We start from the raw sequence: 12011 nt of genomic DNA, 5'->3' as shown, positions 1-12011 counted from the left end.
AGCGGTGCAGCACTGGCTCTGATCGCTGCTGCATGCTCAGGGCAGCACAGTGCTGTTTTGTGAAGTCCATACATAACAGCAGTGATCCTGCTGTCAGAGCAGTGTGTGGTACAAACTCACAAAAATCACAAGCCCTAAAAGGGTGTCAGTACAAACACACAGAGTTATACTCGTTTAAAATTTGGCCAATAACCTTCAGTCAATCACAGTTTTGCCAGGGCAGGGGAAAATGCTGCAATTCTTTAAAATCCACACAATGCTTCAACACTTCACAGCTATGACATAAAATTCAATTTAATTAGTTTATGTACATTATATAGAAACACACAGTGAACATGGGTTGGTTTGTGATGCAGCCACACATTCAGTGAAACTAGACACCACCAAAAACTATTTTCTGCAGAGTCACACTGGGTACAGATCTCAACTTATTTCAGTCCAGCATCCATCTACCACCTACAGGCAGGGAATGTAACAGCCACACGATGCTCCAGTATTTTCCAGTATTTGTGTTGCTCGGACAATCGTTTAAAGGCGGCTGTCCCAAAGAGATTTTGTTTGCCCACAAAAAGGAAGATGCATCCCTCGGTTCTCATGCGGTGGCTTCACAGAGAGGGGACAACCCGAGTACTCAAAGTTACCACAAGAAAGAGCAAGGACATGGAAACAGATCCACTCTCAGTCCAACAGCTGCCTTCGTCAATGGTAATAGTGCAGCTGACACTGTAACCTTGTGATTGTTGTGGTTTAATATGACAGAGTTTCTTTAGGAAAACAGCATTTTGACTGCACAGCTATCCAGCATTCACCCTTTGTCTCTCCTTTGTTCTTGGTGTTGCTGTGGTTTGTCTTGTCTTGTCCAGGTGCTCGTCAGGATCAGAGTACTTTGCTTCTCTGCCCAGCTGTTCAGCCACCTGTGGAGGTGAGACCGAAACAGAGAGGGATGAGTGCTACGGAAGCACACAAGGATAAAGAGATGGGGATAAATACAAACAGTGAAACAAAAAGGGAAAACTGGTAACAGAAAGAAGTGAAGGCAAATTTTACCTTTTAAACCACACTACGGAAAACAGTTGCAGCCTCGGGCCTCTGCGCTGTGTTTTCTGGCTTGAACCTTTGTATTTTAGCAGCAGATGCTCACGCTCGTCAGGTGATCATGGACAGAAAACTGAACAGCAACCCTGCAGAGATTTTTTTGTTTATTTTAAAAGGACATATTAATCAAACTCAGTTTAACATGAATGACACTCATGACAGTTAGTGATAATAACTGAGCACAGCACTGCGGCAGATTGGCAGCCTATTCAGGGCGTGCCCTGCCGCTCCCCCTGTGACAGCGAGGAGGAGCTTCAGCCCAACTGAAACCAGCCACCTTTAAGCCGTCAGGAACATGAGCATGATTCTCTAAAGGTGCCAAGCTAATGACTATATGAGATTCACAGTAGGATCCATGTATTGTGCTAGATGCCATCAGCATACTAAAATGCTCAACTATATACGATACCTCAGGGAGCGATTTGCCGGGGGGGATTCCTTCCCAGGGGCTTTTCTCTGCTTAATTTCTTTTATCCCACGTGGTATCTCGAAACAGTCGACAGTCCAAACAACAGTAAATTCAGCTTTCAGAACAAATCTGTGACAGCAAACATGACACTGCTTGAGGCGGGGATTTGGAGGGGGGGATGTTTCTGATCCTGTTCATCTTTTCATGGAGTCACTAAGCTCCACTGTTTCAGAGTAAAAACTACCGATAATGAAATAACGATAATGAAATAAAAGAGACTCGAAATAATCTTCAGTCTAAGACTACGTCCACACGTGCACGGGTAGTTTTGACGGAGATTTTCTGTTTTCGCTTTTTTTTTAAATCCCGTTGTTAAGTCAAATTGTTGAATGTTGTCATTGTGTTTCTTAAATTTGTAAAGTCTTAGTTTAAACTATAGGATCAAAGACATTCCTTTGCCTGACCACCTCTCCAGCCTCTCGAGGTTCTGTTTTATCACAAGCACATCCCTTGTGAAGGTTTGTTTGATGCTTGGTCAGCTTCCTGCCCTTTTATGGCTTCACTGTGTTGTGTATGGTGAACCAATACAGGAATTGAACCATATATTGGGTGTGGGGGAGATTACCCCCTTATGACCAAGGATGTTGTGATCAGGACGTCACGCACACAGATACACACACACGCACACGCGGACACAGCCTAAGAGTTGACACATATGTTCCAAAGGTTTTGTGAGATTTTAGAAACCACAGATTACCACGAAGAACTCTTTCATGTGCATAACTGACACATTACAGCATTTCATGTTGCTCCCCTAATGACCATCTAAACTAGGACAAATCAGATTATTAGCAGATTCATGAAGAGGCAGCTTGGATTTAACTCCAGCAAACACTCACATCTTTGATGTTCCACATTCAGCCCGAACAGCTTCACCATCATAACACAACTCTCTATTTTTTACAACCAGGTACATAAATGAATAGGTGAATGTAAACTTTATATATATAAAAAAAAAAAAACACCCAGCACGCCCATGCGGGCGGTTTATCCTTCAAGCTCGGGTCCTCTACCAGAGGCCTGGGAGCTTGAGGGTCCTGCGCAGTATCTTAGCTGTTCCCAGGACTGCGCTCTTCTGGACAGAGATCTCCGATGTTGTTCCCGGGATCTGCTGGAGCCACTCGCCTAGCTTGGGAGTCACCGCACCTAGTGCTCCGATTACCACGGGGACCACCGTTACCTTCACCCTCCACATCCTCTCGAGCTCTTCTCTGAGCCCTTGGTATTTCTCCAGCTTCTCGTGTTCCTTCTTCCTGATATTGCTGTCATTCGGAACCGCTACATCGATCACTACGGCCGTCTTCTTCTGTTTGTCTACCACCACTATGTCCGGTTGGTTAGCCACCACCATTTTGTCCGTCTGTATCTGGAAGTCCCACAGGATCTTAGCTCGGTCATTCTCCACCACCCTTGGGGGCATCTCCCATTTTGACCTCGGGACTTCCAGGTTATACTCGGCACAGATGTTCCTGTACACTATGCCGGCCACTTGGTTATGGCGTTCCATGTATGCCTTGCCTGCTAGCATCTTGCACCCTGCTGTTATGTGCTGGATTGTCTCTGGGGCATCTTTACACAGCCTGCACCTGGGGTCTTGCCTGGTGTGATAGACCCCAGCCTCTATGGATCTTGTGCTCAGAGCTTGTTCTTGTGCTGCCATGATTAGTGCCTCTGTGCTGTCTTTCAGTCCAGCTTTGTCCAGCCACTGGTAGGATTTCTGGATATCAGCCACCTCCTCTATCTGCCGGTGGTACATACCGTGCAGGGGCCTGTCCTTCCATGATGGTTCCTCGTCTCCCTCCTCTTTCTTGGGTTTCTGCTGCCTGAGGTATTCACTGAGCACTCGGTCAGTTGGGGCCATCTTCCCAATGTATTCTTGGATGTTCCTTGTCTCATCCTGGACTGTGGTGCTGACACTCACCAGTCCCCGGCCCCCTTCCTTCCGCTTAGCGTACAGCCTCAGAAGAAGAAGAAGAAGAAAGTGTACTTTATTGGTCCCCGTGGGGAAAATCCCTCTCTGCATTTAACCCATTCACTCAGTGAAGCAGTGGGCAGCCATTGGGCGCCCGGGGAGCAGTGTGTAGGGACGGTACCTTGCTCAGGGGTACCTCAGGGTAGCTGTTCAGGGGAATTGAACCCCCGACCTTCCGATCATGGGGCCGCCACTCTACCTACTGAGCTATCCCTGCCATCCCTGCCTCAGGGTGCTGGACTTGGGGTGAAACCCTCCATGCATGGTAAGGAGCTTTCTTGTCTTTATGTCAGTGGCTTCTCAATGGGGATGTGGCGTACAACACTAGAGGCCAACTCCAAGCCCATAGCACAAGTCACCATCAAGTCTACCAAGGAGATGCTCTGTCCCCACTGCTGTTCTGCATAGGCCTGAACCCCCTCAGTGAGATCATTAACAAGACTGGCTACGGATACCGACTACGGAACGGAGCAGTTGTCAGCCACCTCCTGTACATGGATGACATCAAGCTGTATGCCAAGAGTGAACGAGACATCGATTCACTGATCCACACTACCAGGCTATACAGCAATGACATTGGAATGTCGTTCGGACTGGAGAAGTGTAGTCGGATGGTAACAAAGAGAGGGAAGGTAGTCAGAACTGAGGGGGTTGAACTACCAGAAGGCAACATTGCAGACATAGAGGACAGTTACAAGTACTTGGGGATCCCGCAGGCGAATGGGAACCATGAAGAGGCCGCTAGAAAAGCTGCAACCACCAAGTACCTGCAGAGGGTCAGGCAAGTCCTGAGGAGTCAGCTGAATGGTAAGAACAAGATCCGGGCCATCAACACGTACGCGTTTTGTCTGCAAAGTGGAACACCCCAATCCTGTTTTCTATTTTCAAAATAATGTATTATGCAGGCTTACAGTGCAAAATGTATTTGTTGTCATTTGACTGCTGTGAGTTGTTTTCTTGATTACAGAGTTAAAAAAAAGTTAAAGTTAAAAAATACATGGAAGTGGAAGAGAACGTCTGGTCAGTTGAGAATGTCAAGAGAAAAGATTAGCATTTGTAATGAATTTATTTTGTCAAACCAGCATAAAGCTGGTTTGATGTGTGCATAAAGCATAAAGCATAAAGCTGCTCTACGATCACGTTCACCAAAGAAAACCAACATTCAGAGAGGATGAGAAGAATGCCCTTAAAGTGTTCACAGTGGGAGATTTCTGTCAGCCGCAGGCCAGTCTGGGTTTCAGGTTTGGCTGAGGAAGACCCAAGAGAGACAAAAACAGAGGGAGGGTTAACACACTGAACATACTGGAGAGTATGAGGAAGGAGGAAGCAACAATAAAACCCCCTTTTGTTGTCTGAGAAGTTGTGACCATAGTTTTAACTGTGTGCGTGCGTGCGTGCGTGCGTTTTTCAGTATGACCGCTGAGAGATCGCATCCCACGCTGGGCATTTCTGCTGAATCAGTGACTAGTCACCTCTCTTAGGAAGATAAACAAAATATTAACGCACACATACACATGTGCACAGGAGTGCACTCACAGGCTATGATACACACACACCTACAGTTACGCATCTTCATTGTGCAGAATAACAAACCATACATATCTATAAAGACCCAGCCATACACACTGAAATAATGTGGATAGAGGTACACGTACATTTGTGAGTGTCTTCTCCTGAATACTCAAAGACAATGAATTCTTGGGCTTTTATTATGACTTTTGTTACCTGTGTATTTGTCTTGTATTGATTCAAAAGGCAAATATGAACAAAACATAGGAAATGTAGAACAGAAATGCACGCCATGCCATTGCAGAAAAGGGATGATCCCTTCATCACTGCATGGACACTACTGCTGTTAGCGTTAGTTTGGTGGTTTAAGTGAGCTTCAGTATAACCAATTTCTAGTAAAAACAGCTTTTGCATCAGTGTTAACAGCATGTATATAAAAGTAGAACAATTAATTAGCATTGTTTCCGTATTCTCACAGTGACTGTGCCCTTTCAAGCTGTAATGTGTGGTTAAAGGATGCTAATGTTGTAGATGTGGTTCACATATTCATCTAACAAGCAAAATGTCTGTGGTTCAGTGCTGCGGGAGACACAAATCCCTTTGGGGTTGTGTCGGAGAGGGCATCTGGACAATCTGCCAAGTCAAACATGTGCTACCTGTTGTGATGACCCTTTGTGTGAATAACGGGGCAGCTGAAAGTAGCATACCGCTGCTGTCAGACTTTTGCTGCTGATCAAACCCTCACACGTGCAATAAGACTGCTATCTGTGCAATTCTTCTTCTGACGAAGTTGTACTTTTGTATTTTCTTACTCAGTTGTATATAGCATTTGTATTTCTATTTTATTCTATTGTATATATTATTCTATTCTATTTTATTCTATTGTATATAGCATTTTATTTTATTTTATTTTATTGCATTCCAGTGTTTTCTAATTTCTGCTACATAACTTTGCACTTTTGCTGTAACAAAACAAATTTCCCACCTGTGGGACTAATAAAGGTCATCTTATCTTATCTTATTACAATTAAACAAATTAAAAAAATCAGTGGTGGATTGGAGACAAGGTAAAGTGGTTATTGAGCTTCCTTCAATGACGTGAATACCACATTGTTTATAAACTCCTTATTAGAGTTAAAGACTGTCCCTCTACTGGGTGACAGGAGTGTTGCATATATTCAATATTTATCCAGCTGCAAAGTAACAGTCATATATTCATTCACCCTTCTCCTGTGCTTGTTTACTGAAGATCATGAAAGGTAAATGTCAACTATGTCAGTGTTTCCATCCCATCTTTTCTCTTCATTCTTCAGTGCCTTACCCCAGGGAATATGTAAGTTATCTAGAAATCTGTGTGCTGAGTGACTCTCGATTAAACTTAAACTTTAATCAACTGTGGTAGTGATCTGGTGTTATATAAATAAAATAGAATTTTTGTTTTTGCATTGATTTAAATAGCCAGTAACTTGAATATTAAAGCCGTCTTTGTCACAGCAGCCACAGTAATTATAGCACCACCTCAGGGAACGCAGAGGGGAAAGAAGAACCCACATGTAGACTCTCTAACCCACCTTTAAACTGTCCAAATAAGTTCATACAAAAAGATAAAAAATATATAAAGCCACAAACAACATCCAAGCATGGACCACACAGAAAACACAACACAGACCAAAGGAAGGGCTGATCCATGACGAGAACGAGGTAATCAGGGGAAGTGAACACAGCTGGGGGAAACAAGGTAAACAGAATCTAGAGAGCAAGACATGGGGATGCAAAACTAAATCCAAGACACGACAGATGAATGACTACCAAATCAAATAAGGCAGTAACTTAGTAAACACAGAAAGGCACACAGAAACAAAAAAGGAGGAAGCAACAACAAAACACCTTTTCTTTTCTGAGAAACTGTCACCATGGTTTTAACTGTGTGTGTGTGTGTGTGTGTGTGTGTGTGTGTGTGTGTGTGTGTGTGTGTGTGTGTATGTGTGTGTGTGTGTGTGTGTGTGTGTGTGTTTCACCTTGACATACAAGGAAACACTCTGGAGACTAACCTCCAGTTAGCTATCCACAGTTTACAATAAATACCAAGGAAGAGTCCCGTGATGAGGTCTGTGAGAGGTCTAAGACCTGTGTGAGAGGTCTACCTATGACAGACAGTAATTAGCCAGGTGCACCTTCTGAATTTCTCATTTATGTTATCGCTGCGCTGATTAATCCTTACTTCATACTGTATACCAGACCCTAACCTTGTGCTCCAGAGTTCATCACTGCTCCTGGTTCAGTTGTCCTACAGTATACCCTGTACTATTTATAGGAAACATAATTATTTTTAAATACTGGTTGTTTTTAATTGTTCCTTATTTTCGGAGACATCCTCAGCACATTTGCTTGATATGTGAAAATACATTTTCTACCTCTTTCACTTCATTATGATCTTCTTATGTTTTTTAATTTTTATTTCTAAACTTTATATTTTTCTTATTACCTGTGCTCATTGTTTATATCTTCTTCTTATTACAGTCCCAGTTTGCTCCTCTGCTAATAATTACCCATCTCTGTTTTCTACTGATTTATCTGTCATTTTCACCACGCCTTGATCTTCTTTTGCTTTTCTCCTCTTCAAATCTTATTGTAGCTCTTTTTTTTTAATCTTGCCAATTTCATTTTTTTATGTCTGGCTTTCCAATTTTTCTTCCTGAAATAAAAAATTCTTACTCTTACTCTCTCATCCTGTTGGCAAGCCTTTGAACCTCAGAGAACCACCCTGCACACATGTTTTTTAATTTGAAAAGCAGACATTAAGAGAGATTTATTGGTTCCCCACTTATATCATATCACATCAGTGCAGTCTGCTACCAACAGACAGATTATTGGTCGAAGAAATCCCAATGGAGTGGTACTATGTTTTATTGCTTATGTAATGCTAATAATGATAATAATAATAATCTTTAACTATTTATTCAAAAATCTTTATCATGCATACTGAGATCCTAATCTCCAGTCCTTTAAAAAATCAACCAGTGTATACAGTCTGACCCATGTGGCTCAACTCTGTAGCTCAGATTTCGTAAGGGTCTGTGGGAGGTGCTCAGAGTGGGTGATGGTTGTACAAGGCACATTACTCAACTGCCTTAAACCTGCATTCGCTTTCAGTGACCAGCGAGGTGCAACTCTGGAAAGAAATCTGTGGATTGATATATTATATTCTTCATTCAGCAGATCCCTTTGGGGTAAATTGTCTCATTTAATCTCATCCTATCTCTTGGATCATCTTCTTTCACATGAACCTCCTGCACGTCTTCCTTTAATATATCCCTGAATCTTCTCGGTGGTCTCCCTTCTTTCCTCTTGCCTGGCAGCTTCATATTCACCATCCTTTTCCCAATATTCCTCTTCTGCACATGTCCAAGCTGTCACAGCCTTGCCTCCTGAACTTTGTCTCTAAAATGCTCCAAAAAGGTCCATTCTGGTTGCTCATAGTGAAAATCTTAACATCTTCAACTCTGCTGCCTCCAGTTCCACACCAGATACACTTCCTGACGCAGCCCTACCCTTTTATGCATGCTTTGGACTGGGACTACAGAACACTGGCATGCAGTGCTTGTATTTTGGTTATAGAGGCATGTTTTTTAACAGGCACAGATGTGCAGCGTTCATTGTTTTTGTTGCAGTAATTGTAGTTTGGCACCCAATAAAAATGAAAGTGCTATATTTATTTTTCCAATCAAGCCAACTACACGATAGCATTAAGACATTTTACACATTTCCCTAGCTGGGACCACATCCTCGGTAACAATGGACGATGAGGGAGTATGAACTGGTGCTGCGGTTTGGGGAAGGCCTCGAAGGGGACTGGCGACGGCTCCGGGGCCGGGCAGATCCCGTGTACTAACGAGAAGTGAATGAAGGAAAGGAAGAGAGGAGAAGAGGAGAAGAAAGGGAAAATGGGGGGGAAGGGTGGGGCATGCAAATGAGAACAGCAGGTGAAGGGGGGCTTTTATAGCCTGAGGCCAGAGGGGGCGTGAAGGAGGAGTGGTCCCGCTCCTGGAATTCAGATGATATTCAGGTAGCTCCATGCCCTCCTGGGTTTTAAATGCACCTTAGAACACACATGCATCAACACTACAATGAGCGGGTGGAGGGAGGTTTGGAGTCTTCTCTCACCCCCGTTCTCTGCGGCCTGCTGGAGCGGGGGGGCTAGGAGGAGTTGGCCATCCGACTGCGGTCTGGAGTGTGGGGCCTCCCTGCTGCTACGGAGTCGGGGCGGTCTGCCTCCCCCCACCGCAGGGAAAAGGGTAACACCACCTGGGTCTGGGTGCAGTTCCCCCCTCCAGGGGCAAGGGTACCTAGACCCGGTTTGTAGAGTACGCTTGGGGAGTGTGATCGTGTGTACAGCGTCTCTTTATGTCTGTCTCCACGTTGGTTGAGTGTGGAGTAAGTGTATATGAGAGCATGAGGGTGGGAATGGATGTTTGTGTCTGTGTGTGCCTGTATGTCTGTGTCTATATGTCAGGTTGGGTATCAGACGCCACCTCTCTGGGGACATCTCAGGCCCTCCAAGGTTTGGAGGCCTATCTCCACCCACCACCACTTCCCCTGCCAGTGGCGGACTCCCTCAGGTGTCGGTGCGTTGGTGGTTCTTTGTGTCCGGGGGTGGGCGTCCGGGTACACACCGGCTCACTCCTTGGCTGCCGCTTATCGGGGCCTGGAGCCTGGGGCTCGCTCGGGCCACTTCGGGGGTGGAGTGCCCCCGGCCTCTCAGCCTGGAGCTCGGTCACTCAGGCACGGCTGGCTGCCAGCGGAGCTCACGGGCGCGTCACTGCAACTCCCCCTGGCTTCTGCTCCGCGGCTGCTGAGTGAGCCCTCATCTGGGACTCTCCTCAGCTCTTTCTGGGACAGTGGTGCGGCTGCCCCTCTGTTGGTCTTCCTTGGTCTCTTGTGTTCTGGGGGCCTCTGGATGTCTGGAGTTTTGATCTCCTCCATACCTGCTTCATGCCCTGGAGGACGGGGCTGTGGCCCCCCCACACCCTCTAGCAGATCATTACATGGGGAAACCTTTGGAATGCAAGCATGCTGATCCACACAGGTGTGCACACAGGTGTACACACGGGTATTCACAGACGCGGACTACAGCTTTCTTGGCTGCTGCCTCAAAGCACATTGTGCGCTGTCTATCTTGCATGCTGCACAATATCGTTTATTATTTAGTATCTACTGATATCTACTGCTAGCTAGTTTATTGTGATGGTGCCGGTTTTTTTATTATGTTGCTCTTTGTTGTTTGCGTTCTCTTCTGTTTTTTTTCTCCATACAGGTGACCCAGGTGGTTTTTTTTTTGGTTTTTTTTTCTTTCTTCCCCCCCTTCTCACCGTCTCTTCACCCCTTTGGTTTTCTTTCTCTCCCTCTCTTTCTTTCATTCTTTCTCCCTGTCCTATCCCCCAGTCATGTCTGTCCCGTTTGTAGCAACTGAAAATAAAATAAATTCATAATTATAATAAAGGTCAATCAAATGGACCAATATGGCAAGGCCTGCAGTAAACGCCAGGACCGCCTCCTACAACGCGGGTCTCGCCACTGGCGATATGAGCGCCTACAAAGCGGCCTCATACGGTGTGCGGCGCGCGGTGAGAGATGCCAAACGCCGGTACCGGGAACGTGTGGAGTCCCGCTTCCACCAGGGCGACACACGGAGTATGTGGCACGGACTACGCACCATTACGGACTACAAAGCCAGGGACACTGCGCCGATCAACGCCGACTCTGCATTCACCAACGAGCTGAATCGGTTCTACGCCCGTTTCGAGGTTAGCCAGGCGGCTAATGCTATCTACCGCCTGACTACCGAGGACAGTGACGTCATCAGCGAGAGACCGGTGACCAGCATCGCGGAGCATGACGTCCGAGCGGCACTGAGGAGAGTGAACACAAGGAAAGCGGCGGGGCCAGACGGCATCACCGGCCGTCTGCTGCGCTGCTGTGCTGACCAGCTAGCAGGTGTGTTCACTTACATCTTCAACGAGTCCGTGGCGAAGTCTGTGGTCCCCACATGCTTCAAAAGATCCACCATCATCCCTGTGCCCAAGAACAGCAACCCCTCATCCCTGAACGATTACCGGCCAGTTGCACTGACCTCGGTAGTAATGAAGGTGTTTGAGAGGCTGCTGAAGAACATCATCTCCTCCTCCATCCCAGACACCACAGATCCGCTGCAGTTCGCCTACAGATCCAACAGATCCACAGAGGATGCCATCGCCCACGTCCTACACACCACTCTCAGCCACGTGGACAAGAAACAGGGTAACTATGTGCGAATGCTGTTTGTTGATTACAGTTCAGCGTTTAACACAATAGTGCCCTGCAGACTGTTCACAAAGCTGAGGGATCTGGGACTTAACAGCCGTCTGTGTGCATGGGTGTTGGACTTCCTCACTGGCAGAACTCAGGTGGTGAGGGTGGGCAGGTGCTTCTCCAACAGCATCACCATCAACACAGGAGCACCTCAGGGATGTGTCCTCTCGCCACTGCTCTACTCCCTCTACACTTCAGACTGTGTGGCCACCCATGGCTCCAACACCATTGTGAAGTTTGCTGACGACACAGTGGTGTTGGGTGCCATCTCCAACAACGATGAGGCGGCCTACATGGATGAAGTGAAGAATCTGGCATCGTGGTGCCAGGACAACCACCTCCAGCTGAACGTCAGCAAGACCAAGGAGCTGGTGGTGGACTTCAGAAGGGGTCAGCACAGAGACTACAAGCCCATCATCATCAATGGAGCTCCAGTGGAGAGGGTGCAGTCCTTCAAGTATCTTGGTGTCCACATCTCCTCAGACCTGACATGGGCTGCCCACATTCAGGTCCAGACCAAAAAGGCTAGGCAGCGCCTGTATCACCTACGACAACTGAAGAAGTTCAGGGTCTCTCCAAAGATCCTCAGGATTTTCTATACAGGCGCTGTGGAGAGCA

The 12011-nt window shown here is 46.2% G+C and overlaps 1 pseudogene; it reads right to left on the bottom strand.

Moving 5' to 3' along the window:
- Positions 1-794: 794 nt before the first annotated feature.
- The window catches only part of LOC147324222 (uncharacterized), a 51311-nt pseudogene continuing 40094 nt past the window's right edge, over positions 795-12011 (bottom strand).

The sequence above is a fragment of the Aulonocara sp. 'chitande type north' Nkhata Bay genome, linkage group LG7 (genome assembly GCF_057382095.1).
Source record: "Aulonocara sp. 'chitande type north' Nkhata Bay isolate Kocher_YH1m ecotype deep benthic linkage group LG7, A_spYH_male_GT1.1, whole genome shotgun sequence".
Lineage (NCBI taxonomy): Eukaryota > Metazoa > Chordata > Actinopteri > Cichliformes > Cichlidae > Aulonocara > Aulonocara sp. 'chitande type north' Nkhata Bay.
This window is presented reverse-complemented; position numbering and strand designations above follow the sequence as displayed.